General features: G+C 38.8%; 1 protein-coding gene across 6 annotated transcripts in view; it reads left to right on the top strand.

The window, feature by feature from the left end:
- Window positions 1-27,013, top strand: part of LMNTD1 (lamin tail domain containing 1) — a 480,256-nt gene that overhangs the window by 437,641 nt on the left and 15,602 nt on the right. For 5 of the 6 annotated variants that reach the window (XM_032432724.1, XM_032432722.1, XM_032432723.1 and 2 more), the window contains one exon: window positions 2,104-3,166. The exons of the other annotated variant lie outside the window; for it this stretch is intronic. The gene's annotated coding sequence lies outside the window, so the exon portion shown is untranslated. Of the gene's footprint in view, window positions 1-2,103; window positions 3,167-27,013 lie in introns of those variants that run through there. 6 annotated transcript variants of the gene reach the window in all.

Raw genomic sequence — 27,013 nt, 5'->3', positions numbered from 1 at the left:
AAAGGAGTTGGCTATCATGAGAATCTTAAGACTGCTCCATACAGTAAACAAGATTCAGGTCTTATTTCCAAAACCGCTGATTTAACAGAGTGCTAATTATTGGTACAAACAGCAAAGCAAAGTTCATTCTCAGGGGTCTTTGACTGCTAATCACATCTCTGTGCTACAACTGATTAAAACCATGCAGTTGTACGTGGAGTCACAATTCTCAAATGCTCTTGCTCAGTACTTTGCAAGGATTGTGTGGGAGTTCTACTGTGTGACTAATGGGCAGTGTAGGTGGGTGATGCCACAGAAGCCACAAAAACAGAAATTTCCATGAGTTAGAGTTAGAGAACTCTGGAAAGGCCAGGTGATTTCCCTTTGTCTGCCACTTGCCATATGAACTCAGACTTGCTAGGAGACACTGAAGAATCTAGAGGGAAGAAAGAGGAGGGGAAGAAGTAAGATTCATTACCTATCACCGGCACTGTCCTCAAAGTATCCAATTGCTTAGGACCTGGGAAGAAAGCACCAAAATTGCAAACACAGGATATTAAATTCATAACTGGTAAAAGTGCTTATACCTAGGAGGCACTCCTAACAAAGTTCTGGTGATAGAGTCCTTCCATGAACTAAGCTATGTTCACACATCGCTTAGGGTTCTGAATGGCCCAAACTGTACAACCCAAACATGAGGTGTCCTTCTAAGCCCTCCTAGGAGCCTTCTTTGGGACCCTGACAAGAACTTTCCATAACAATTTCTCCTCTTGGGGCCACTTTTTGTGAGCAATGAGTCAGTATTTAACAGCCCAGAAGGACTAATATTTAACACTCTTTAATATGAAACCTTGCCAAAGAAGTCTTGAAAGTCTAATGGTTAAATTTTCTGGTGTCAAATTTTTTTTATCTATACTTTGTTGTATATTCCTGCCATTTATTTATTAATATATTTCTCCTCTCAGCTCTTAAAGTGCTGTTTCCAAAATTCTTCAGTTGAAATTTCATGAATATTTGTTTCCCCCAACATCCTTCCTTCAAAGTTTGTCAGCCACCTTTTTCTCTCTCTTCCCAGCCTAACCTTACAGTGTCACAGTTAAGTTGCAAGGGAGGAGTAAAAAGACCTGCAATCTAGACTCTCCACCATGTGAGGTCACAGGTGTTCCAGAGTTTAAAGAAAACTAGATGCCTGTGCAAAGGTCTCCAGTTCCACTTCCATAAAGGAGGCATAGAACATAAACTTCTCAGACTGTGAGGTCTCCTGTCAAGATCCCTGGAGAAGACTCAAGCAGTTGCCCACAGAGAGAAAGGAAACTTTCCCCTTTTTATTACATTTTTATATGTATTACCTGGTACATTTTAAATCCAGGGAACATCTTAGACATTTAATGGAAAAGATAGTGAGGTACTATTCAAGTCCCATCAAGAAGGAAATGAAGGGCATGAACATTTCAAAATGGGTCATTAGACTGGTTGCCTCAGAACAATTTTGATCTTCATATTTAAGACCAGAAGTAAACAATATCCATGACCAGCTAATGAAATAGCTATGTTGCTTAACAATCAAAGAGTCCTCTACATCATAAATCATCATTAAAACTGTAACTTAGGGGCGCCTGGGTGGCTCAGTCGGTTAAGCGGCTGCCTTCGGCTCAGGTCATGATCCTGGGGTCCTGGGATCGAGCCCCACGTCCGGCTCCCTGCTCAGCGGAGAGCCTGCTTCTCCCTCTCCCTCTGCCTGCCACTCTGCCTACTTGTGCTCTCTCTGTATCTATCTGTCGAATACATAAATAAAATCTTTAAAAAAAAGAAATGGTTTAAAAAAAAAAAACTGTAACTTAAACAAGCACACATGTTACAGAATTGATTTACAAAAGAGGAAAAAAAATGAATAATCCTTTCACCTTGGCAAAGGTTGAGGTATCACAGAATAATTTCCTCCCTTCCATTATTGTCCTCAATGAGTATGTTCAATATCTACTATTTTACTGCCATAATCTTAATTTAAGATTAAGGCAAAGGAAAGATTCTAAACATCTCAACTTTATATTCTATAACAATTTCAGCATATTTGCAGTCTGTGTTATATTTCACCATGCATTGCCATTTTATTTTTTTGTTCAGGACAATAATATCCAAATCTAGAGAATACAAGGATGCCCAACATGTCACAGACAGCCTTCCACAAAGGAGAGGAAGCCAGCAGCAAGCAAGAAAATGGTTTCTTTTCGAAAAGATAATTCTTCCGGACTTTACAGTAATCTTTTCTAAAGAAGGAAATAGAGTTTGTGGTCAAGTTAAACCATTTGTTTGCTAGGCTGTTAAGAAGAGAAACATTGGTCAAAAGTAAAACCATCCCAGTCTTCACATTATGCACATGATGTTCCCCCATCACTAATTTCTGTTATAACCTGCCTGGCTGTTAGGTCTACCATCCCACCATTTCTGCAGAAGCATTTTCCAAAAGCACATCTCAGGAATTCTGAATCTGTGGTCTGTCTGATTCTTTACACTTGGAATCTGATCTGTCTCATTAAAGCATGGATTAACTGAGCTTCCTAATGACTGGAAGTAGTAGATGAGGTTTCCATGGAGTAACTAGTTGGGAGTTTTTAAACCTGCCTACACTTACCTCAAATTCATCCAAAATCGTGTCTTCTAGCTGCAGTACTAAGTACAAAATCCCATGGATGGGAAATGCCAAGAATGTTTCAACTAATCTGAGGGAGCACTTTTTTTTTCATATTCTTATTCCTTATTCCTTAACAATCTTATTCTATACCTATCACAAGTATAGAATTTAAAAAATAATGAAATTTGCTCATTTGTAATGTTGACTCTCTGTGTAGTCAGAAGGTATGATTGTTTCCGTTTCTGAGAAACACATCCAATCTATACCATGTAAACCTGCTTAACTTAATTTAACTTACATTGATGTATGTGTATATACATAGCATATGAAGAAAGATGGGGCATATACAGTCCTAGAATGTGAGGAGTGAGAAAAGTAAGGATTTTTCCCAGTATCTGTTTAAAAAAAATAAAGAAAAGCAAAATAACCCAAAAACCCATCCAGTGGTGACATTGAATTTTGTTTTATTACATTCAAACACCAAAAACTAAAATACTTCATTTTTTAAAAAGTCATATACCAAGGGACTCAAACACATACTTGTATACCAATGTTCATAGCAGCATTATTCATAATAGCTGAAAGGTGGAACCAATGCAAGTGTCCATCAACAGATGAATGGATTTTTAAAATGTGGTATATACAATATAATGATATTATTCATTCATTGAAAAATTAAATTCTAATGTATGCTACAACATGGGTAAACCTTAAAAATGTTAATGCTAAGTGAAATAAGCCAGACACAAAAGGACAAATATTTCACGATTCCATTTATCTGAGGTACCTAGAATAGGCAAAGTTATACAAGTGGAAAATATAATACAGTTTACAAGGGACTAGAGGAAGAAGGGAATGGGGAGTTATTATTTAATGGGTATAGAATCTATCTTTTGGGATAATGAAAAAGTTCTGGAAATAGTGATGATGGTTGTATAATACTGTGAGTGTACTCAATGCCACTGAATTGTCCACTTAAAAATAGTTAAAATGATTTAAAAATACCTTTAATAAAATCTGATTAGTATTTCCAAGGCAAAAAGTAAACATCATATGCCAGTCTAAAGCATTTCAGAAGACATACATTGCTTGACAGAAAAATTTGTCATATACTTTTTGATTTAATATAAAAAGGATTCACATTTACCCCTGCATAGTGATGCAACATAAATATTTTCTTGCCACCAGGCCACACTCATCACATTATTTCCTCATTCTTTGGACATTTAGGAATAGACTTGCACATTTTTGGAAAACTCAATATTACCTTATACCACTTTGAACCATTAAGTATGATCTTTGAATCAATCGTATGTTGGCTGAATGTGTAGGCTGTTCTGTCTTTTTCATGGTTACCATGGAAACTGTGTAGTCATGGCATTATAAGGAGACTACAAGGGCATCAGAGAGTACACAATAAAAGTTAACTTATTTCATGGTTTACAATTTCTTCCAGCTGTCTCCATTTGTGATTATCATGTTCACATTGGGAGTATAAATATACAACCAAAAGGGCTCCAGTAACTATAGCCAATAAGCGATCTCACCCATAATAGACTTCCAACCTCCTTTCCTCAAAGATTTGGATAGAAACACATGAAAGAAGTGGCATGTAAGCTTCAGGTGTTTTCAATTATTTCCCTCATATGAGCAAAGATTTCCTAATGCAAAACATGTTTCAGTTCAAATAGTTTTCCTTAAAAGATTGTGTAGTTTCAGAAGAATTTCATCTACATATTCCTAATTCATTGACACTTCATCAATAACATAATATCTCCTCTGATCTCTTCTTTAAGATCATTTCCTCTCTGGGTGGTCAAAAATATGGTACATTTAAGTATTGTTTACTTTTGTGAAGTGCACTTTTTAGAAAGTGTATAACCTTTTGCCCCTGCAAGAAAAAGAAATAAATACTCAGTGCTGGGATTTGTAGTAGATTCCTTGTCAGTTAAGTCACCACAGAGTGTTCTAGCACAATGCCCCAACTATTTTCCTGTTTAAGAACTGTCAGTTTCTCTCTAGAATCATATAGATGGGGGAAGATAGACCCACCTTTGCTGGTTATAAATCATTAACTGCCTAAATGCTCAGGCAAGCCTATTCAGGGATTACAAAGAAAGAATGTGGGTTTGGAGTATTTTGTTTTCCTGAGTTTCTATGAGTGAAAGTGACAACATTGTCATTTAGGCTTCAGCAGCCTGACATAGCAGTGAGCTCTATCTTACAGTTCCAGAAATTTGCCACTTCATTATTGCCGTCTGCAAGTTAGCAGCCCCACTCTGTTTGTAATTATTTTATAGGAATTATGAGGATTACTTCGTAAAGCATTTGAATAATGAACATTGCTAAATAATATTCACTGTTTAGGGAAACAAATTCATCTACAGATGGATGAATTAGATGAATTACAATGAAAAAGAAATCCAAAACCCTACCTACTGCTGAATATCCTCCAAGATAGGTGAACATTTTAAGCCCTACCTCAGCACATTCTCCCTGTCCCCTCCCCTTTCTGTCTGTCTCTTTCTCTCTCTCTCTCTCTCTCTCTCTCTCTCTCACACACACACACACACATTTTATGATTTTGGCAGGAAATAATGAAAGATAATTGTGAAAAGGTAAACACTGTTCTGATGATGAAGTGTTTTTGGTTAATTGCCAATGAGCTTTGAAGAGGAATCCAAATTTTCAGATCAGTATCAGGGCTAGAGTTCTTTTGGGAGGTAAACTCCTGCTACTCTTGGCACTTTATCCCAAGTCCAAGTAGAGGAGGCATTAGAATCTAACCATCTGAGCAAGTTTTAAACGTATAGCAACAATACAACTTTGTACTTACATAATAAAAATGGTTACCACTCATTTATGTTTGCAAAAATACTGGTTTGAAATATATCTATATAGACATATTCACAACATATACATATTATTTGGAATACATTACAAGACAAACTAGATACAAGTAGAAATTTTGTTTCATTTTTAGAGTTTCACTTTCCTAATATTTTACTTTTCTTATGCTAAAGACCCTTTTAGTAGGTTGAATGCCATGAAACTACCAGCCTGTAGTTTATATTTTACCACGGTATGAGAAAATGTAAAACTTTAAAAATATCATAGGAACTAATTTTCAAGTTTATTTCTCATATTTCCTGTTCTACTAAAAACAGGGGAACTATAAGGAGCTTGGGGATGGTGATAGGTAGGAAAACATCTACTCCCAAGATGGCTCATTCAAATGGCAGGCAAATTGGTGCTGACTGCATGTTCGTGCCCACATTGGCTGCTGCATAAGGCAGCTTGGGCTCCCTCATGCAAGTTTTCTAGGTTCCAAGAGTGAGTGTCCTAAGAACCAGGAAGTGGAAGCTACCAATGTCTTAAGATCTGGATGCAGAAAATGACATGGCATTGTGTCAAGAAGTTATAGAGCCTATATTTCAGGGGAGAGGACATAGACATCACTTTTCTAAAGGAGGCCTAAGAATTTTGTGGCTGGTTTTAAAACCAGCACTATTTGTAAATCAGCAAGAAAATACGTACTTCTTTTCAATTTGATCTTGTCTTTTTAATCTCAAGTGGGAATGTCTGCCCCAATCTTGAAAAATAAAGTATATCCCCTGAACCAGTTGAATCCTGATATTTCAAAGAATCACAACAAAACAGGAAAGAAACTGTGACATCCTCATCTTTACTTAAGGTATATTGCGAGTTTAATTGAAAAAGGGAAATCTGTTTGAAATATTGCCCTGAAACAATAATGGGCTATAGAGATTATAAATTACCTCTTAATTTCTTGCACCACCTTTCTAGGACCCCTCAATATCTTTCTCTCTTTAAATCACTAAAATCTATGCAGGTTAGCTGGAGATATATCTTGAAGGGTTGGTAGTTGTCTAGCTAGTTTGCATTTTGCAAGCTTATTTTTCCCTGTCATGCATTCTTAATCACCAAATATTTTTTGAGCATCTTTTATATGCTAAACACTGGAACTTTAAAAATACATGATTCATGGTTTTATGGGGTTCATATATCAGTGGGAAACATGCTTGTAACAACAACAAAAAAAAATCAAAGACATACTACAGTAAAGCTAAACACAACATCCTGTGGCTTCTTAGGAATGAAGAATTCCAGATAGGTGCCATGGAGCTGATTTTAAGAAAAAAGTGAAGATGCTTCAGGCACATGCATGAAGTAAATGCACCAGATGGTTTTGAGAAATGACCATTTATATTGGTGTGCGTAGAATATGGAATGAAAGGAAGAACAAGGAGATGAGAGTAGGAAGGTAGATTGAGCCAATCCTGAGCTTTGTGTTCTGGGGCCAAGTTTGAACATTATAGAAAGGAAATAGTAATTCCAGATTCGCCTTTGGAATTGTCAGTACATGGGAAAGTGAGAGATGGAGAGAGAATTTGTTCCACTATAATATGGTGGCTATTTTTCTAAGAAACCTTTTCCAAACACACTTTTTATAAGACTTGCTTTAAAAAAAAACAAAAAATTTTTTTCAATGAGAAAAAAATACAGAGTAGAGCATTTCTAGCTACACACATATAAGTTACAAAACCGAAAATGCAGTGTTTGATTACATCTAGCTTTGGCTTCAGGGTAAAGATCTGTCTTTACTGTCAGGATAAGCTTCTTAAAATTCTCCTTACCTCCATCATCTACTGTTAGAACAAAGCATACAAATAAATACTCGAAGAAGGTAGCCAGGATTTGTGTGATGGAGTCCCCATCCTCCAGGAATTTAATGTTAAAGCCAATATCAATCTGTACAATTAACTCATGTTACCAAGTTAATAATGGCATATTTTCCAATCTCCTTTGTGAAAATATGCTACTGAGAAATCGTCATATTCAAGGAGCTGTCTCAGGAATTGAGGAAGGTATTTTATTAAGGAGAAAGATTGGAGGTGTGAACCTCAGTTGAAAAGTTGGCTTGAATTATTCTAACCCTATGTTACAGAATTTTCAGGTAAAAACTTCATGGGGGATGGGGAGATAATTCTAATTTTAAAAAGACTTTTGAAAAATGTGCTAATAACAAAAACAGACACATAGATCAGTGGAACAGAATAGAGAACCCAGAAATGGACCCTCAACTCTATGGTCAACTAATCTTCAATGAAGCAGGAAAGACTATCCAATGGAAAAAAGACAGTCTCTTCAACAAATGGTGTTGGGAAAATTGGACAACCACATGCAGAAGAATGAAACTGGACCATTTCCTTATACCATACACAAAAACAGACTCAAAATGGATGAAAAACCTAAATGTGAGACAGGAATCCATCAAAACCCTAGAAGAGAAGACAGGCAGCAACCTCTGTGACCTCGGCCACAGCAACTTCCTACTAGACACATCTCCAAAGGCAAGGGAAACAAAGGCAAAAATGAACTTTTGGGACTTCATCAAAATAAAAAGCTTTTACACAGCTAAGGAAACAGTGGACAAAACCAAAAGACAACCGACAGAATGGGAGAAGATATTTGCAAATGTCTTATCAGATAAAGAGCTGGTATCCAAAATCTATAGAGAACTTATCAAATTCTACATCCAAAAAACAAATAATCCGATCAAGAAATGGGCAGAAGACATAAACAGACATTTCTGCAAAGAAGACATCCAAATGGCCAACAGATATGTGAAAAATGCTCCACATCACTTGGCATCAGGAAAATACAAATCAAAACCACAGTGAGATACCACCTCATACCAGTCAGAATGGCTACAATTAACAAATCAAGAAACAACAGATGTTGGTGAGGATACAGAGAAAGGGGAACCCTCTTACACTGTTGATGGGAATGCAAGTTGGTGCAGCCACTCTGGTAAACAGCATGGATGTTCCTCAAAAAGTTGAAAATAGAGCTACTCTACAACCCAGCAACTGCACCATCAGGTATTTACCCCAAAGGTACAAATGTAGTGATCAAAAGGGGTACCTCCACACCAATGTTTATAACAGCAATGTCCACAATAGCCAAACTATGGAAAGAGCCCAGATGTCCATCGACAGATGAATGGATTAAGAAGATGTGGTATATATATATAATGGAATACTACTCAGCCATCAAAGAATGAAATCTTGCCATTTGCAATGACATGGATGGAACTAGAGGGTATTATGCTAAGCAAAATAAGTCAATCAGAGAATGACAATTATCATATGATCTCATATGTGGAATATAAGAAACAAAACAGAATCATAGGGGAAGGGAAGGAAAAATAAAACAAGACAAAATCAGAGAGACAAACCATAACAGACTCTTAATCATAGGAAACAAACTGAGGGTTGTTGGAGTGGGGGATGGGGTAACTGGGTGATGGACATTAAGGAGGACACATGATGTAATGAGCACTGGGTATTATATAAGACTGATGAATCACTGAACTCTACCTCTGAAACTAATAATACACTATATGTTAATTAATTGAATTAAAAAAAATAGATACTAACCTTTTATCAAAAAAAATAAAGAAAAATGATGCTAATAAGAATGACCTATATTTTTTTAAACCTGCACTATTAGTTTTGCCAAAGTGAAAATTAGCTCATATATTATGGCTCAAGATCCCACAATGATGCTTACTCCCTATAGTTTGAAATCTGAAGCAAAATCTAAAGTATGTTAAATCTTCTTGTTGATTTCTGGTCACATCATGTTTCTCGCTTCTGTATTTATTTGCATATTACTGTCTCAATTAGCATTTTATTTTTATGTAAATTGCCAATTCCTTAAATGTTCCCAAGGACTCTTCCTGCCCCCATCATGGGAAACCCCCATCTCTTGGGGGTTTGATTGTTGATTGTTTAGGGGTTATGTTCCCCCTGGTCACTAATTCCTCCTGCTGAATTCTCCATGTGCTGTTCTTGTCTTACCTTCTCCATGTGCTGTCCTTCCCCTCAAGCTGAACATTACTGGATACTACCAGAATCAGGCTGAATACTACCAGAATCCTCCACATCCCAAGTACTTCCTACATAAGGCTGTATGTGTCCAGCACACATTGTATTGGGGCAGTAGAGAGGATTTGTGTCACTTAGTCTACAGCACAGCAAAGAAGTTAGATCTGAATGTTTATCATGTATGTTCTGAAGTTTTTGGGACATTCCCATACCAAATTCTGCACCCAGGGGCACCTGGTTGGCTCAGTCAGTAGAGCATCTGACTCTTGATCTCGGAGTCGTGAGTGTAGACATTACTTTTTTTAAAGATTCTGCACCCAATTACAATGTGTGAGTTTTTTCCCCGCACCAAGGAATTCTCCAACCCTAGTTGGGTGTCTTACAATTTAACTCAATTCTAACACTCTCTACCTGGAGATAGCATCAGGTCTCACATGTTAAGGGCTCAGTTCTACCTGACTGCCCACCGCCCCACCACCACTTCAGATGCCCCCTCAGAAGTTCAGGTTGTCACCTGTTCTTCTGACCCACTGGTATCCAATGACCCCTTCCTTGAGTTAGATTAATTCACTAAAGCAGCTTGCAGAACTCAGAAAAGCATTTTACTTACTAGATTACCAGTTTATTATAAAAGGATACAACTCAGGAACAGCCAGATGGAAGAGATGCATAAGGCAAGGTATGGGGAGGGGGCACAGAGTTTCCATGCCCTCTCCTAGAGCATACTGCTCTCCTCGAATCTCCACATGTTCACCAACAAGGAAGCTCTCCAAATCCTATTCTTCTGGGTCTTTATGGCTTCATTACAAAGAGGCATGATTGATTATATCATTGGCCAGTGGTAATTGATTCAGACCCACCCCTCCTCCCCAGCAGTCAGGAGGGTGGAACTAAGCCCTCTAATCACAAGGTTGGCTCCCCTGGCAACCAGCCCCCATCCTTAGATGTTTTCCAAAAGTAACTTATTAACATAACAAAAGCTCTCATCACAGGAAATTACAAGGGTTTGGAGAGCTCTTTGCCAGGTATGGAGATGAAGATCAAATACGTATTTCTTATTATAAATCACAATCTCATACCACCTCTGGGAGCTTCTCAAGGACACTGCTCCCATAAAAGCATGTTGCTTCATCAACCTTCCTTCTTAGCTCCATTTCCTTAGCTTCCTAGTCCAGTTCTAACTCTCCAACCACCCCAACACCTCCATGATTGACTTTCCTATTACTTCTCTTATGGAAAATTACTCTTTCTAGCTTTTTTGTTGTGGTTGCTAAATAAGTCAATCTTCTTTCAAAACAAACCCTGATTTCAAATTTATTAAGTAATGTCTTCTGCACTCTGTATTATATCCATTGGCCCATTCTCTAATCAGCTTTTGATTTTATCAGTATAAAATGCTGAAATATTATTTGGACATGTTTGCTGGCAGTTTCATTTGGTAATTATTTTTGTAGAAAGAAGAGGAAAAACCAGTTATTGAACACCTACATTGTGCAAGCGATTGAACTAGATAGCTCTCATTTTATGCTCAGGCAACATTGGCACTCAACCCCAGCAGTCAACTAGAGCTCAATTGCAGTTGCTTTATTTACATCTGGCCAAGTACTCTATGGCTCATCTCTGTCAACTATCTACTTTCATTTCACTTTTTACAAAGGCATGCAACTTTGCCTTCTGGTATTCTGGAGTGGTGCTAGTCAAAGATTAGTCTGTAGACAGTTGCACTGAATCACCTGGAAATTTATTAGAAACTCATCACCTTAGAATCAGCTCTAGAGGTACTTTCTATCCCTAGGTGGTTAGTATGCACATCAATGTTAGAGAAGCACTAATTAGAGAACTAAGTATGTTACTAAGATTACAGAAGCTTTACAAATACTTCCTGATTAAGTTCTGTATTCAACCAAGACTGCTAGCTCAGCATAAGAAGATGTTGATGACCCTATATCTCCAGAAGAAAAAGCAAAATAGTTTAATAGTGCAAAAGTAAAGAGAAAGGAAAGGCTTTAGTTCTGAACGTAAGCTATTCACAAAAATTTTAAAAGTAATTTTCATCTTCCAAATTCCCTTCCATACCCCCCATTAAATAAGATTTCCTTTTGTCCACACCTTAACTATAAATGCTTCATTTTTAACTTTTATGAACTTACCCATTCTGTTTAGATAATAAATCATTCCTTTTGTTCCTTGGCAACTAAGGAATATATCTGCCTTAAGATTTGTAATTGCCATGTGTTTCAGAAATGATATCCTTGAAGGAAGTATTATGGTTTAAATTTCACTTATGTTAGGAAAATTTTACAAATATAAGTAAATCCTCTTTGAAAGTGCCAAATGGAGTTTTTACTAGTTCTTTTATAGCTAGCAAAAAACCACTATAGATGTCTGTCATTATCTATAGTGTTTCTTTGCTAGTTGCAGGTTTGTTTCCTTATGTCTTGCTATCTTTTTTAAAAGGGGAGTTTAGGGGGTAGAAATATGAAATAGTGTTAAAGAAGAATAAATTACACATTATAGACTTTTAGGGGCCTATAAACTTTTAGCAGCACCTGGGTGGCTCAGTGAGTTGTATCCAACTCTTGATCTCAGCTCAGGTCTTGATCTCAAGGTTGTGAGTTCAAGCCCCATGTTAGTCTCCACTTAAAAAAAAAAAAAGAAAGAAAAGAAAAGAAAGAAAAAACTTTTAAATGTTCAACAAGTAGGGGGAGCTGAGTTGGGTGGAGGAGCAGGAAGCTCAAAAGGATATTTGCTGAACTGGGTTTTTTTATTTAAATTCAAATAGTTTCCAAAAAACTAAACTTCCTGGTTTTCTTTAGATTTTATCAGCAACGTTTTCACAATCTCTCTTTGCTATAAAAATAGATCTAATACATTATTTCCAATTATACTAATAAATTTATAGCCATGTCATAAAGATATTGAAAGCTATAGAAATAAGTACATTTGAAATCAGTACATACAATCTTTATATCCTGGTTTTTTTCTTCCTTTTGTTTTTCAATAATATCATTGGATTTTCTTGTAATTTTATCATAAGCATGGTACATGTTGTCTCATAGTCTTCATAACTACTTAAAATGACCAGTGTGTCAAGTCTCATAATTTATTTATCTATTCACCTCAGGATATTCAAATCATTTCCCAAATATTTCCTGTTATAAACAATGCTTCAAGAAACATATTTGTGTGTATTATTATTTCTATATGTTGGCTTATTTACTTGGTGTACAAAAATGCTAATGGACATATTTATTTTAAAAATAATTTAGAGAGAAGAATTTAACTTTAATTGAAAACTCTAGTTGAATAAAATATGAATATTTTCTAAATTTAACTCCCCCATTCTTAACTCCAAAAAATTCTCATATTTCTTTAAAAAAAGAAATTCCACAAGAAAAACTTAAAAGTAACTATCTAGGTTAACTTAAATACATTTGCTTTTTTCTGTCAATTACCTGGCAAATTTGAGATTAATCCCCTCTCTGATTGAACTTTGCTTTGCACGAATAGACACAATCCTTAAGGTTAATCAGTACAGTTAAAGCTCTTGGTCTTCCAAGTCCTATTTAGTTCTCCAGATTATTTATTTCAGCAAAGAAATATTTTAACCAAGGGTTAAATGGTTAGAATCTTAATTCATAAATTTTGTGGGGTTACTACCCAAGAAACTTTAGCTTCAAGCATTAGCTATTCATTTTTAAAGGACCACACTGCTATTTCTTATACCCATTTTATTCTCTGCTACTTGTCTTAGATTTTTAAGTATGGTGTCAAAATCCAAGGGGAATAAAAAATTCTTAGATAAATGATGAGCAAACACTCTAAAGTTAAGAGAGCAATGTTAGTGGATTATGTGACAATAGTTTTACAAAGATGTCACTGCTTTGAAAACCTTAAAGATGATTTACCAAATGAAATGGTTAATATAAGTGAACACACATTCTGAAGTGCACTGTGGCCTGGCAACATTCTCGTCTGTAACACAGAATTTCTGGGCCTCAGAACAGCGTTCAGAATGTCGTTGACAAATGATAATTAATTTAATTGTGAACAGCTGTTTCCTGGGCCTGTGCCTTTTCAAGTGAGGGGGTTGAACATAATAAACACAATCACCCAGCTAGGCTCTAGGAGGATAGGAGTTCAGAGACATGAGAGGTGCGTCTTCTGAAAAAATTGAAAATGTGATAAATTTCACTTCCTGTTTCTTCATTTTAGAAGGAACTACTTGTCTTTATCTCTTACATTTTATTAGTGATTCTCACTGGGAACATTAGCAAAGGATCCATCCAGAATTTAACTGTTTTTTTTTTTTTAATAAGGAAAAGAGACACTCTTAAATCATTCTGAAAAAGTACAATGAGTCAATGTATAAGTATTAATAATGTCTTATTGTGGCAGTTAGATTTGTGTTAAGTCCTGGGCTTTAATTTTTTTTTTTTTCCTCATGAAAGTAGATTGTCTTACAACTTCAAGATTAATGATCTCTGACGACTGTAAAAAAATATAATTACTGGGAAATGTAAAATTAAAGATAACGAAAACTGTTGAGGCTAGTGTGGTTCTGGAATCAATATGAACTGTTAAGTTATTAGGTCTCAACATATCTTCTGTTGATTCTAATCACACTCAGACAATTAATCACTTTACCTCATAACTGTCAAACATGTACTGCTGACAACAGCCATTTTATAGCCTGAAGTTTAGAGTATGCAGAATTCTTTTTTTAATGTTTGTTTTTTGCCTCTATTTTGTTTTCATACATATTCTGAACTGTTTTTGCAAATTGTTTCACTTTTATCTAATCATCCACAATTAGCTATTTTCCATTACCACACAGAAAAATACTGCTGAAGAGATTTGAGTTTCAGAAAAAAAAAAAAGTATTGCTTGACTTATAGCCTTTAAATGAAAACCCAGATGAATTTATTTTCAACTTTCTTTATATCTTGAGATATATCTGACCTTGAGCAACACGGGTTTAAACTGTGTGGATTCACTTATCATAGATTTTTTTCAATAAATACAGACCAGTACTGTAAATGTATTTTCTCTTCCTTATGATTTCCTTAATAACATTTTCTTTTCTCTAGCTTACTTTATTGTAAGAATACACTATATAGTACCTACAACATAAAATGTTAATCAACTGTTATCAGTAAGGCTTTCAGTCAACAGTAGGCTATTAGTAAAGTTTTGGGGGAGTCAAAATATATTCTGATTTTCAACTGTATGGGGGGTCGGCGCCCCTACTAACCCTTGTATTGTTCAAGGGTCAGTGTGTGTGTGTGTGTGTGTGTGTCTGTGTATGTGTATGTGTGCACGCAAGCATGCATATCAGAAGAAGAGACAATATATTAATAAATGTTGGTGACTTAAGTATGTATCTGCTGACCTTACTGAGTAAACTAAGTAGTTATTTAAGTTTTGATTTAAAAGGAGTCTTCAGAAATCTAACTGTTCAAAATTTCTTTTTTTTTTTTAGATTTTTTATTTATTTGAGAGAGAGCAGAGTGAGCAAGAACACAAGTGGGGGGCAGAGGGAAAGGGAGAAGCAGGCTTCCCACTGAGCAGGGAATCCAAAGCGGGGCTCAGTCCCAGGACCCTGGGATCATGTCCCGAGCCAAAGGCAGATGCTTAACCAACTGAACTATCCAGGCGCCCCTACTTGTTAAAGAATTTCTTCCTCTTCACCTCCTCCTTCTCCTCCTCCTTCTTCCCTATAACATGGACCAGCTTTCAGTTGAATCACTAGCAACCCTATTGAACCATGAGGTGACCACCTGAATGGAAGTCATGTGCTTAGGATAACAGATAAGGAAAATAAAAGCTTGGATCACCAATACTATCTTAAGGATATCATAGTATATCCCCAGACCTAGAGAGAAATAAACTATATCGGGCTTAAGTCACTGTCATTTTGTCTTGTTTCATCCTGTTTTGTTGTAATGTGGAGCTGAACATGATCTTAGCTAATACACAGAGACGACATGGCCATTATGGAATACGCAGGAGAACACCACTGAGCTGGCACTCACCCACCACACCCTGGCCAAGACAAATTAGAATTAGAACACATTTGTGGGAAAACAGCAGTTTTAAATGAACTTTTAACATAGGATTATAAAATATTATGAATTGACTTAAGGATTTCTTACCAGTGGGGCACCTGGGTAGCTCAGTCAGTTAAGCATCTGCCTTCGGCTCAGGTCATGATCCCAGAGTCCTGGGATCGAGCCCCGCATCAGGCTCCCTGCTCAGTGGGGAGTCTGCTTCTCCCTCTCCCTCTGCCCTCCTCCTGTTCGTGCTCTCTCTGTCAAATAAATAAATAAACTCTTTAAAAAAAAGGATTTCTTACCAGGAAAAGATCACCCAGATTATGGTCTATAATAAAAAGCAGAAAACTCCATCATAAATTTCCCTTCTTGGGGTACCTGGGTGACTCAGTTGGTTAAGCATCTGGCTCTTGATTTTGGCTCAGGTCATGATCTCAGGGTCATGAGATCAAGCCCCACGTCAGGCTCTGTGCTCAGTGCAGAGTCTGCTTGAAATTCTCTCTCTCCCTCTTCCTTTCTCTCTGCCCTTCCGCCTGCTCATGCTCGCTTACTCTCTCTCTCTCCCCCCCCACCTGAAATAAACAAATAAATAAAACCTTTTTTAAAAATAAAAAATTTAAATTTCTCTTTTCAACCAAAGGAGCCCTACCCATAAATGTAACTTTCTTGATACTTAATACTCTAATCATGTGTTTGCAGTTTTCTCCCACTATTCAAAAAGTAAAAGAGGAGGTAGTGGTGTGTACCATTGACAATGTATGCTCATAATATTTTATTTTTATATAAAAATAAAATGGTAGTGAAGTGTAACTTTTAGTTCCAAGAAAATATTTTGCCATGTGTTCAACATGTTCTTCTTAAATAAAAATAGTTGAATTCCTTTTATAGTAATGTCAAAGATAAAGATTATTTTAAAAACACACAAGTTCATAGCAGCATTGTTTGTAATAGCCAAGAGTTGTAAAGAACCTTAAATAGTCTGGCAACAGCATAGAAAATCTATGGTATGTATGGTATGTCCAAGGGATGGGACACTATATAGTAATGAAAATGAACAGCTACACACAAATACATAGATGAACTCACAAACACGGTAAAAGTAGCCAGATATAAAAAAGTACATGCCATATGAGTCCATTTATGTGAAGTTCAAAAGCAGGCAAAACTAATCCCCCATGTTAGTAGTTAGGATAGTGATTTCCTTCATGGGAACCAGTGATGAGGAGGAGGCAAAATGGGCCTTCCAGGGACCTGATAATTCTTCATCCTGTACTCACTTACAAAAATGATAAGTCCACCTGCTAAAAATTCACCTAACTATAAATTTATGATTTTGTACCTTTGCATATATAAAATATACTGAAATAAGAAACAGACTTGGATAAAAGCAAATCAAAATAAACACCACCTAATTCTGATTTTTCCCATCCTTACTTCCTGAATCTAAATAAGAAGTTGGAACATTCACCATCCTACACTGTAGCCAGCACCAAGATTTTGAGTGACACAGTAATCACCTCCTTTCCATCCTTTGTTTTTCCTGGATAGTCTCATTTTTGAATGGGAATCACCTGGTCCCTATGAGTTCCTTTTGTATCTTCTCTAACTTCTCCAGTATCGCATTTGGAGGATTATTGGGGCTGGTGGGGTCTCAAATTCTAGATTTCTCCCCATCTGGTTTCTTTTTTATCCATTTTTTAAAAGTTGCTCCCATTGGCAGACAGAGACTTCATCCTATTCAGTAGCAGCCCTAAGCAAGTAGGCCCAGTCGCTGGGGACAGGTGCTGGCTTTTGCAGTACATATGCTGGTTGTGACTGACCCGTGGCTCATACATTATCCTAGTGGGTTATTACACTTGGAGCTTTCACTTTATTCTTTTTCTCCCCCATCCCCCACTAGAGCTTTCACTTTTAGCTCATCTAGAGGGGTTAAAAAAATTAATGTGCTATAGGCTTGGCATTTAAAATCTATTATTATTATTATTATCATTATTATTATTATTATTATTATTATTATTATAAATGTTTTCTGCACCCTTTCCATGCTTTTAATAATTGACAACAGAGCTCTAAAAGCCACCATAGCCAGGCCCAGAGGACCTCTAGCGAGAAGGACATAATGCAGTCCACGGCAGCATCCTGTGGGAGCCTCAGGAGGCCTGCAGACCCTGCCCTCATGCTAGGAAGGCCTGATCGGCAGTGTGACAACAACACCATCCCTTCTTCAGGGAATGAGGAGAGGACTTTGGCCTCATCCCAGGGGTACTCTTATCTTCACATAAATTCCTTTGTTGATAAAACAAATGACAAAGCAAAGATGTGGTTGATAATGGTCACCACTGTGGCATTGAGAGTGGTCTGCCAACCTTTCTTAATGTTGTAATTCTTTATGCAAGTACCTTGGGGTAGGATGGGCTGGTCTTGTTGAATTCAGCGCAGGAGAGGAGCCTTACCACGTGAGCTGCTCCCCTCCCACCAGCAGCTTCTAAAAGGGCTCTGCAGGGGACACAGACACACTGCCCTGAGTCTTTGTCCTGATAGAATGGTATAGTTCCCAGGCCACTGGAAGAGCAACTTCCCAAATCCAGTCTCTAGTGGAGGCCAGACTGGTTGTGTAATAATCACTTATAGAGTTGGTCAACATTCAGATTGCCAGGCCTGATTAAATTTAGTGGTGGGTCTTAAATATACAAGAAATCTGGATATTTAACAAGGTTCCCAGGTAATTCTGATGCACAGACAAGTTTGGTCCATGGGCATGGTCAGGACAAAAACCTACACCCATGTTTCTGAAAGTAAGGACCAGGGACCATCTGCATCAGTCCCCTGCGTGTCTGGGATGTGCATATTAGGTCACGGAAGATGACACTGAGAAATGGCTCATGGGGGCTTCTTTAGTTGAACTGAACAAGGACTTCCCTGTATTGAAAGTCGGGTGCTGCTGGATCTGGAACCATTTCCATGTGAATCAAAGTTCCTATCCACAGTTTCCCTGATAGAGTTTCTGAACTTTGGGCAGGGCCAGTTTCCCTTCTGAGAGACCCACTGGTGTCTTTGCTTAATTTGCTTACTTCATTTCTTCTCTCCTCTTCGCCCCTCTAAGAATCCTTTATCTAGGCTTACGGTTAGAAAAATCAGCTAGGACTTATTCATGTTCTTCCAAGTCTCTCATTCTTGGATCTCTGTCAAAAAGTAAAGTTCCTTTTTTTTTTTTTTCTATGATCTGCTGAGACCTCCCTTTCCCAAGACATGAAGTTGGAAAACTCTAGCTTAAGGTAGAGAAAGGGCTTCAGTGTATAAGTAAAGGCAGAGGGAATACACACCAATTCTGGTAACTTTCTGTTTCTTGAGCTAGTATTAGGCACACGGGTGTGTTTAGTTTAAAAAGACACATTGATTTGTGCATCAGTACACTTGTGATTCATGCACTTTTATATATGTATATTATAATTCAATAAAATTTACAATAAAAATTCGCTGATATCTCAAAATATTATTGTGGCCATAGGCAGATTGGTTGATCAATTGGTAGAGGCAAACAAATATAGAGATACAGGTATATTCTGAGTAAAAATTGTTATTGGAAACTGTTTCAGTATTTTAAGTACAAGTTATTTTTAATTTCTTCAATTTAAATTCTTCAATTTATCCATATCCTTAAATTTGTCAAATGCTTTAAAATTTAAAAAGAATAAGAATATTCTTAAAGTCTCTATTCTAAATGAGGACAATAATCAACAGCAAAAGCAATTTCCCAGTCATGCTACCTGAGAATGACCTTTTGAGGGGGCTGCTCCAGCAGTGAATTTTGAGCATATTCTCTTTCACATAACTTTATTGTTGTGGAGTTCATTTGCACAGGAATATGTCAATCTGTGGATAGATCTGCACACACTTGCTGGAGCCAATAGAAAACTTCAAAGAACTTATAAGAAACAAAATGCTTTTCAGAGAGCCTTGCAAAGTCAGAACTCTGTAAGTATTTATATAAGAAGCCACTTAATGTCTGCTTAACTGATGGGAACTTCAATTGCCATAGGGCAGTTGCTGAATAGAAAGTAAAGTGTTTGCAAAGATGAAAGAGACAATACTCCTGTGTGCCCTCTCCCAAGGGTCAGCGTTCTACAACATCCATGCCAAAGAATCACATGAGGGCTTCTTGAATGGCATTTCCCAGGCTGGTTTAAGAGAAATTGGAAGCAGGCAGAATTGCCTCTGGTGCCCAGATTCTCTCTCAGATCCCCTATGCTTGCCACCCCCATCCTTACTCCCAACCCACGTCACCCCCAAACACACACACCGTTTAGCTTCTTATTCTTTTTCCCTTTCTTGCTCTCAGCTGGATGACATTAAATTCAATCTTTTCGTCAAATACGTGTAAAACAGCCACTCTGAGGGATTAACTGGTAATTCGTGTTACCTGAAGACAGTTAAACGTGGTCCCTGTGTCCTTCCCTTTGTAAACAGGGAATTCTGGAAAGAGAGTTTTCAGATCAGGTGGTAGGATGGGTATTTCTGGCCAGAAAGCATCTCTGCCTCACCTCAATGTTGTGCTAAGAGTCATGTTACCCCACAAAGCCATTCCATTCCTCCCTTGTTTTTTTTTTTGTTGTTGTTGTTGTTTTGTTTTGCTTTATTTTAGTTTGCATGAATGCCAAGTACCTGAGTTTTAGGAAAGCATTCCACTGCCATGTCCTCTGCTAATAGGTGCAGGAAAGAGGCTTCTTGCAGCAGTGGCTTCTAGGTGAGCGGATAAGAAGTGTGCCCTGCAAGTTCTTACCACCCCCTCTGCGGACAAGGGAATTTGCGAAGGTTTAGCCTATCCGCTCTCTTCTCCCAGACCAGGCTGTGGTCCCCTGCTCTAAGCCCAGTGGCTAGCATGTGAACGCTGTGGATGAGGGAGCTCTGCCCCAAACCACCTCCATATGGCCCATCAACGTAGTCCTGCCTACTGCTTGGAGAAGTGGGTGCTTAGCTTCTGTGTACCTCCATTTCCTCATCTGTCAAATGGGAAGAGCAACAGTGCCTATCTTATGTCATTATTATGAAGATTAAATAAATTCAAACCGGAAAAGTGCTTGAGCACAGTGCCTCGTAAGTGTGAGCAGTTGAAGCACCCAAAACCAATCTTTTCAGAGAGTTCTCCACATGATAGAGGTCAGAACTCCTGGGTGACACCTTATTTGTATTTTGCATTAGGATCTACTTCAAGTAGTCTTCTACTCGAATGTGCTTCATCAAGGGATCCTGGCTATCAATCTTTAGTGCTCACAGCTTGCTGGGCGCATCGACAGCCCCTGGCTCCTTTAATCCCCATGATGATCCTCTGATATAGGTGTTGCTGTTTTTCTCAGTTTACAGATGACAAACTGAGGTAAAGGGAGGCTCACTAAAAGCCCAAGGTCACACAGCTACTAACTGGCAGGACCGGGATTAGAATACAAGCAATCTAGCCCCCCAGCCCACAGGGGCCGCGGTGTTGTACCATATACTACACTGCCTACCGTCTGCCTCGGGCCAGAAGATGCAAACATGCCTAGTGGTCCGAGACAGGGGCTGGGGGTAACAGGCCCGCCTCTAGCACTGATCCGCGCCTGCACTCGAATGACGGCCCAGGCATAGAATGTTGGATGTTCTGAGTGTTTTTAACATTTCAAGTATTTTTCACATCCATAGTCTGTAAACACTTTCCTCCGACATTCAGGGATAAAAATAGCATAGCTTTTTAGCAGCTAATACTTTGAGCAGTTGTAGGGGAGGGAAAATAATTTTGCCTCTACCCTTCTACATTCTATGGCTGAGACAACCCCCCTGTAATAAAAGATTAATGGGGGGGGAAATTTTAGGTTCATATGTGCAGGAGCTCCACAAAGATGAGATTTAGAAAGGTGCCAGACAAGTGAGGCTTGCTTACATACCCTCCTGAGCTAAGGAAAGGGACAGAGGGCGGGTGCTTCAAAGAGAAGAGAGAATGTTTGGTAAACAAAGTTGGCCCTGCCAGGCAGATAAATCTCTCAAGTGAAAAAGTTCTGTCTGGTAGTAGCTCTCTTCCTGGTACAGGCCCCTTTCTAATGTAAATTTCCCGTCTACTCTGTTTTCAGAGTTTCCCCTGTGTCTGCAGTTTCTCAAAATAACCTTATGCCAAGGAAGCATATTTTGGGGCAGCATATTCTGCTACTTTTTACACTTACTGTATACTAGGAACTGAGCTAAGTGCTTTACATTGATTCTATCAGTTAATCTTCACAAAAACTCTATGAGATAAGTATTGTGACTCCTTCCACTTTATAAATGGGACTCAGAGAAGTTAAGTAACTTGCCCAAAGTCACACAGCCAGCACCTTGTAGGGCTGTGATGGGGATTAAATGAGATAATGTATGTAAGCAAGTGCTTGTGTATTACTTGTGATGTCCCCAGACTGTTCAATGAATATAAGAAGGTAGGATTCTTTATCTCGCTCTCTTAGGAGAGACCATTCTGATTCAGTCAATGTGGAAAGAGATCTTCACCAGTTAAAACAATTATACTAATTACCAGCTAGAAGGAAGATTTTTAAATCAGCTGCCTATGGAAAATATTCAGATTCATCAAATTCTCCTTTTAACTGAAATTAACTTCTGGTTTCCTAACTGATTTAACTTAATGGGTTTAACACTAGGAATTTTGTGGGGGAATAAACTATAGTCAGAGCTACATCATATATTTATTTTTCTTTCATCTAATTATATTATTATTACTTAAAATTTTGGTGGGAATTATATTTTATGGCCTGAAATATGTCAGTCCCAACAGAACAGACACTGTACTAACACTTCCTCCTTTTCTATCCTTGTTCCCTTTCCAAGTCCGGTCCATTCTTCCCACCCACCACCTCTCCAAAGCCAACCAGACCATTGCTCCTGGTTCTATTTTGGGATGTAACAATGGCTTCCAACATTCTCAGTGGGACTCTTGACCAAAGAAGTTATTAAGCAAGCAAATCTTCCTCTTCCTAATATGGACCTCTCATAGCATAATTTGGATATGTAATCAGATCAGAAGACACGTTCCCCATCTCAGGTGAGGATGAAGGGAAGACAAGAGTGCAGAGGAAGAACACCCCGTCCTGCCACACTCCGGGTCATCCTCTGCTAGGGTGCAGGAGAGCTGGCACTGCTCAGAGCCCCAGCATGAGAAGCTGGGTTTGGCTCCTTACCCCTCCTCCCCCAACCTCGTATGCCAACTGGTGTCTGTAAGTTCCCAGAGCATTCAAAGGGTTAGCAAGCATACTTTTAAATGCCTTCTTTCTCCCTGCCCTCTCCTTCTCCTCTCAGACCCCGATTTCTTTGTTCAACGGAGGGGATCTGGAGGCACTACCTGCACACATCCCCACTAGCACAGGAAGGTGAGGAGAGGAGGGGCAGGTGGGTGACAAGGATGGTGTTTTAGTCACTGCCTAGTCCCCCCACTGTCAAGGGGGAGATTCCCACCCTAGGGTTCTGAGGATGGCCAAACACCTGACACTTAACATTGGACAGATGAGCTCAAAAGCAGCTTCAGTCACATACCCTCACAGCCTAGGGATGGAGGACACAGCGCCCCATGCAGGGTCACATGGAGGTTGCACTCGGATGGTGTGAACATCCAGGGGCTGGGGGACGCAGGCTTTGTAGTGTCAAGAGGGTGGGGTGCCCTCCTGTTCAGATATGATTGGCTTGTTTGAATAATTCCACAGGCTGGCAAGAAACTAAAACCCATTAGTGAGGGATAAGCGAAACTGTGCCTGGTCCCCTTGATAAGGAGGGTGGTTTGGCAAGGGGGCCTTATCCGTGAGAACACAGTGGGGAGGGAAATTGGCAGTTCAGCCATTCAAGCCCTTCCCAATTTTACCAGCTGTCAGGGCAGCACATCGTATTAATTTTAGGCCTTATATCGCAGAAGGTGAGTACAAAGTGGAGTCTATGTAAGACAGCTTTCAGTATACACAGGTAGATGAAGAACAAGTTAAAAACTTGAGAGACAAAGTCTATCATGCGAGCCGATGTTGTTGTTCGAAGCCAGAAATAGAGTGTGATGTTCAGAAGCCCTCCATAAAGCAGAGCTCTGCTCTCAAGTCTCCAGATACTCAAATATTAGTTTGTTTTATTTTTTTTCTTCTTTCATAAGAAACTTGTTTGCTTTACATTAAACCTAGGTAACTATTCGGGAGAAAATATATTAGGATTATGTAAGATACAAATATGGAAAGCACACGAATTACAAAGTCTTATATCAATGCAAGGTCATCCTTTCAATACACTAAGAATAATACCAGCTCCCACCTTCACGCAGAACTTACTGTGCCCTTTACACACATCACCTCTTGGCTAATTCTCCTGCCTGCCCAGTAAGCCACTTGTTATCCTCAGAAGGGAAAAAGTCATAAAATCAGAGAGCTACTAAAAGCCAGAGCAGGGATTTTACCTCAAGCCTGCATAGATCTCGATACAATTGCTTGATGTTTTACTAAGAAGTGTCCAGTCTGGTGAATGAAGAATAATATTGTGTCTTTAACTTTATAGTAAAGTTGGGTAGACCAGTTATTCGCTGAGTTAGTCATTCAGCAACTAATGTTTGACTATCTACTGTGTGCCAGCCATTGTCGCCAGAGGAGTTAAGGTCCTTTCCTTCATGATTCAAAGAATAGTGTGAAAGGATGGAGATCCACTTCTGACCATGAAGGAGTATCAGGCTAGATCTACAACCTTAAAAACTAAACAGGAATGAACAAAATATAAAAAACTGCGGTTTTTAGACACTAGACAACAGGCAGTAGAGAGAAGTGATCCTGCAGAAAAGGAAAACAAACAAAGGAGCCCCATGATAGCCCTAACACACCACCTAGTTTCCAGGCCTCGGCATCCAAACAAAGCCTAGCAGTCTCCCTGAGTTGAGGAGACCGAGTGGAGAATTTGGGGAAGCCAAGGCAGCTACAAGAGAGGAGAGAGCTGAATGGAGAGGAGGGAGCCCCACAAAGAGAAATTTCTAGAAATTTCTTGAGGGTTCCTCTTGCATCTTAAACTAAATACTGATCAGTGCATGCATGTGAAGAAACTACCAGAGCCAAGAAAGGACCACCTCAAGAAATAGGACAGTTCCTGGGGCTCACACAGGACTTGGGAGTACTTTATGTTTCCACCAGGCAGAGCGGAAAAACCTTGTAATGTGCAGGGCATCAGATAGGGAACACAGAAGAGCACTCACCGCCTTGGTTGTGGGCCTACAGGCTGCTCTGGTCCCATGTAACAAGGCTCAAAAGACAGCTTCCAAAAGACCAAGCTATGTTCAAGTACTTTAACTGCAGAAAAAGGCTCAAGAATATTTAAAGGAATATTATCCAATAAGCAACAAGGTAAAACTCGTGTCTGGCATCCAATAAAAAATTACTAAGTATGCCAAAAGGCAGGCAAATACAACCCCTTATGAGAAGAACAAAATAATCATTCACGGGAAACAGTCCCAGAAATGACACAGATGATAGAATTAATAGACATGGACATTAAAGCAGTTATAATAAATATATTCCATATGTTCAAGAAGGTAGAGAAAAGATTGAGCTTGTTAAGAGGGGACATGGATGATATGAAAAAGATTCAAATTAAACTTTAAGGCGTGAAAAGTACAACGGATGGTTTTTCAGGTGTCCCAGGCCCACCCACATGTTGGATTGCTCACTAGGATGGCTCAGAGGGCTCATTACCACAGTGGGAATGTAATCATAGCTATAGTTTACTACAGCACAACCATACTTAGTAGGCCCCACAAGGGAAGAAGACACGTAAGGTGGAGGCTGCAGGAATTCAGGCACAGATTTCCAAAGCTCTCCCTTTGGGACTGGAGGGGGTAAGGAGTGGAGGAATAGTCACACAGAACATGCTCTTTCCTCCCAACAAAATTCAGGGTTTCTTCCTGGGAAGCCTGCTTAAGACTCAAAAGTCCAGGGTTTGGCACACTCTACAACTGCCAAAATTCCAGACTCCCAGCAGGAAAGCTGGTGTTCACTATAAATACATCATTTGTACAATTAACCTAGGTCAAGGCAAGCTGGTACAGCAGGGTCCCCAGTGGGCAAAATAGCCTTATCAATGTGGGGAACATTCCAAAGCCAAGTTCCAAGGTGACAGCCAAGGGCCAGGCCCCCAGGTAGGTCCTTCTAAAAGGTATGCAAAGTTGCCTGCACAGGGGCTCAGGGTGGCTCAGTCAGTTAAGTGTCTGCCTTTGGCTCAGGTCATGATCCCGGGGTCCTGGGATCGAGCCCTGCATCGGGCTCCCTGCTCAGTGGGGGGCCTGCTTCTCCCTCTCCCTCTGCCGCTCCCCCCAGTTTGTGTGCCCATGCTCTCTCTCAAATAAATAATAAATAAAACCTTTAAAAAAAAAAAGTTGCCTGCACAAATGAGATTGACATCAGAGTAGGCACTGCTGAAGAAACAATTAGTATATCATAGAAGTTATCCAAAACAAAAGTGAGTATTCGAATATGACAGCCCCTGAGTTTCTGCCTTGGGCGATTTGGAAAATGGTGGCACTATGAAGGTAGGAGAAAGCAATGCACTTTCTATAATACCTCTTAAAATATAATTCATGAACAAGCAAGCACTAAACTAACCCGTTATACAGTTTTGTGTAGTCACCAAGCACTAGCCAGATCTTGAGTTGAGTGTTAATTTCTGAGATCTCCGTAACAAAAGGCTTGGTCAGGATATTTCCATATAACCAAAACCAAGAAAAAAAAATGAAGCTATTAAACATTTTAGTAAATGGCCTCCATCAGAAGTAAAGGAAAAATGAATACGAAAAGATACAGTGTATGAATTAGTATGAAAGAATGAGGGAAGAAACATTCGCCTTCAGCATATAAGGCATCTCCAATACAATTATCTGATTTAATCTCCATGACAATTTAAAAAGTAAGAATTATCTTTCCAGTTGAGAAAATTGAGGTTAGGGGAGGTTTAATAAGTGCTACACAAGAAAACAGTTAATTCGATGGAGCCCAAAATACAAGCCCATATCTCTATCTCCAAACTCTTTGTGCTTCCCATTGCCCTCTGTTTTTATTTCAACTGAGGACAAACAGAATGAAAGAGGCAATTTTTTTTTAACAAATATGAAAGTAGCAGTCTTGAAATGCATATGGAGTCATTGGCGCTATGCCAGTTGACAGGAAGGGGGTAGACCAAAAGTGTGCTTTCTAAGGCCTGTAATAGCCCTAACCTCTGCCCTCTCATCTCCCTCCTGCAGAAACAGTAAATAAGTTAATTCTGTTCTGCCTACAGATTTTTTTTTTTCTATCTCTAGAGCTTTATCCCTGTATCCCTAATTCTAGCATAATGAAAACCATAAGGCAAAGATGGGAAATATGCAATTGCTCCACCCTTTCACATAAGGGAGACATTGTTCATACATCATGGTGCTT

Source organism: Phoca vitulina, unplaced genomic scaffold (genome assembly GCF_004348235.1).
Source record: "Phoca vitulina isolate PV1807 unplaced genomic scaffold, GSC_HSeal_1.0 scaffold49, whole genome shotgun sequence".
NCBI classification, from domain to species: domain Eukaryota; kingdom Metazoa; phylum Chordata; class Mammalia; order Carnivora; family Phocidae; genus Phoca; species Phoca vitulina.
Note: the sequence above shows the minus strand (reverse complement) of the source record. Positions and strands in the feature narration are given on the sequence as shown.